General features: G+C 27.3%; 1 protein-coding gene across 5 annotated transcripts in view; it reads left to right on the top strand.

Moving 5' to 3' along the window:
• LOC124430236 (dipeptidase 1-like) overlaps positions 1-3373 on the top strand; it is a 132803-nt gene extending 129430 nt beyond the window's left edge. For all 5 annotated transcript variants that reach the window (XM_046976508.1, XM_046976509.1, XM_046976511.1 and 2 more), the window contains one exon: positions 1-3373. This exon is cut by the window's left edge and continues 3426 nt beyond it. The gene's annotated coding sequence lies outside the window, so the exon portion shown is untranslated.

Consider the following 3373-nt stretch of genomic DNA (forward strand, 5'->3'; position numbering starts at 1 on the left):
CGCGATTTATAAGAAACGTATTGTTCACTATTTTCTTGCAAAAAAAATTAGAGAATTTCGGAAACGATTAAACTGTAGTAAGTACACTTTTCTCTCGAAGTATAGATAACAAGAAAAAAAAAAGAAAAAAAAAAGAAGAAAAAAGAGAAGAAGCAAAAAAGGAAAAGAAAGAAAGAAAGAAAGAAAGAAAGAAAGAAATAAAAGAAAAAGAAAATGAGGACGAAGACGGTAGAGAAAAATGAGATGATGATGACGATGATGATGATAATGTTGATGAAAATGAGAAAAATGAAAAGACAGAATAAAAGGCTTGGCATTTCCTTAAGGCTGATAAAAAAAATAATATTTAACACGGACACGATGAAAGGCAAAGAGTTAATTGCAATTGACGATAAATTTCTTAGTAAAAATGCAAACGCAGACAGATTAACATTAGCAAGCAGCAATAAAGTGCACGCAAACGTAGTCGACAATTAATAGCATAAAATATTGAACGATTTATAATTCGTAAAGGATAAGTCTAAATAAAATAAATATTAATGCAATCAAGATATATCAGACGTCGTCCTTTCGACGTGGAGAAAGAAGAAAAAAAAAAGAAGAAAAAATAGGAGAAGAAGAAGAAGAAGAAGAAGAAGAAGAAGAAGAAGATATAAATTTAAAAAAAGGAGAGTAGGAGGAGGAGAAGGAAGATGAAAAAAAAAATAAAAAGAAGATGCATTAAATAAGCATGAGATCATTTCTTTTTTGCGGCGATACCTCTGCATATTCCATAGAATAATAATTCGCTTCGATATTAAATATTATTAATGATTAAAGAAACAAAAGAGATAAAGTTTGCACGTTGCATTATCACGCAGCAAAAGCGTATAATTAGTTTTCCTTCGAGCAAGAACATTTAACGATATTGTATACCTCGAGAGACCTCGAAGAAGTCTCGTCGTACACGAGATATCAAAGAAATATTTCAAATTAATCCTTCGAGAGAAACGCTGATACGTGAAAGAGAAAAGGACACAAAAGAGAAAAAAAAAGAACGAAGAGGAATTAAAAAAAAAAAAAAAAAATGCGAAGAAAAAAAAGAAAATCAAGAATAATGAAATCATTCGGAATGAACGTTAAGATATTATGAATTATGTGTGATAATGTAAAGGAGTAAAAAGTTGAAATGAAAATTTGAATATGAAAATGTTGTATTTAAATTGAACAAGCAACGTTTGTTGTACGTGTAGGATGTGCTCGTTCAAATGTGTCTCGCAAATTATGTATTAACGAATAATATGCACGTACATATATATGTTGTATCCTGTTATTAAGAAAATTACGAAAAGATTTTTAATCGAACATTTTTCGTGAGGCATAATCGTAAGGAAATCATCAGTCATGCATGCGTAGATTAAGATCTTTCTTTTTCTTTCTTTCTTTCTTTCTTTCTTTTTTTTTTACCTGTTCTTCTTTTTTTTTTTCTTTTTTTTTGTTTTCTCTAAAGTCAACGGATGCTGAGAAACAAAAGAAAGAGAGAGAGAGAGAGAGAGAGAGAGAGAGAGAGAGAGAGAGAGAGAGAGAGAGAGTGAGAGTGAGAGAGAGAGAACAGACAAAATGTGAAGATGTAAGAACGTAGACGAGGAACGTAGAAAAATGAAAAAAAGAATGATATTACAAGGATATATTCGGATCTGTGAATTTGGTATTACAACGAAACTTTGATTTTAAATGAAAGAAGACATTAAATATGATATGTTTGTAAGGTATTAAAGATTTCTGAACGAGCAACATTAAAAAAAAAAAAAAAATAAATAAATAAATAAATAAATAAATGAAATTACGACAAAACTTTATACTATTGAAATGAGACGAAAAGTGATTTGATTCTAAAATTTTTATGATATCAAAGAGTTATAGAGGAAAAAAAAAAAAATAAACAAAACAATTACTATTAATTTTCAAGGATAATATTAAGGAGATAATGAAAAATCTTTTTTTCTTTCCATTTCGTTTCACCTTTAAGTCGAAAAGTTTAGTGATCAAAATAAAAAATTGTTTTGAACAAAATGATGCAACGAGAAACATTAAATATATTACAAACGTAATATATCAAATATCTTTCTATCATTTGAGACCATTCGGTTTCATTTAAATTTCAAATTTATAAATCTGAATATTTCCTTGTTAGCGAAAGAAGAAACCTCAACGTATTTAGCATAAATAACACACAACTGCCTAGAAACTCAGAATTAATACTAATTAATAATATATTGTACGGATTATATTATATATATATATACATATATATATATATATATATATATATATATATATATATATATACAATTAATAACGATATGTCCAAACGCACAAAAGACAAGTTTGGCAAGGCAAGATAAGAACATAATGTACATAAAGAATATATATGACGATAACCCAATCAAGATGTACATAATGATGAGGAGAGAAGCGATCCACTACAGGATTATACTCATAGAAAAAGAAAAAGAAAAGAAAAAAAGAAAAAAGAAAAAAAAAAATAAGAAAAAGAAAAAAAAAATAAGAAACCTTAAAGACGCGTACCCTGTCTGAGCGTATATAGACACACAGCGTTTCAATTCAGAGCGTAATTTAGTGAGAATACATATCTCTGATTACTCGTTGTGAAATGAGTTTCACGGTTGAAGTCAACTTATCTAATGTACGAACAGATTAAGCTCTTACTTTTCTCGATGAAGGAGAGAACAAAAAAAAAATTATTCCAAGGTTTCAACTACATTCAAATTGTTCTCCTTTAACTTTTTATCATTTTTATCATTATATATATATATATATATATATATATATATATATATATATATCATTATATAATATATGTATATAATATATATATATGTGTGTGTGTATATATATATATATATTTGTTTATTTGTTTATTTCTCATTTTAATTATTGCATAATTATTGTATTCAAGAATTTAATGCCAAATTATTTAGTGCCAATTCAATAATTTAGTGCCAAAATATTGAAAATTTCTTTTTCTTCATTTTCACGCGATTGTCTTTAATTAATGAAAATAAACAAAAAGAAAAAAGAAAAAAAAAAGGGGGGAAAAAAACGAAATGAAAGAACAGGCGCATTTAGAAAAATTTCTCGAGCTATATGACGTTTCTATTATGCAAAAGAAACCTTTTAAAAGGTCTTAGCTATGAAAGACACAATGCGAATTCAGAAGACGTAGGTAAATGCTTTTAGGAAGATGTGGATAAAACATTATATAACGAGTAACAACTAAGGGAAAGACGTATAGACGAAGATTGAACAGACTATGGAAATTTAGATATTATAGAAAGTTTTAATAAATGAATTATTAACGCTATGAAAAAAA

Source organism: Vespa crabro, chromosome 17 (assembly GCF_910589235.1).
Source record: "Vespa crabro chromosome 17, iyVesCrab1.2, whole genome shotgun sequence".
NCBI classification, from domain to species: Eukaryota; Metazoa; Arthropoda; class Insecta; order Hymenoptera; family Vespidae; genus Vespa; species Vespa crabro.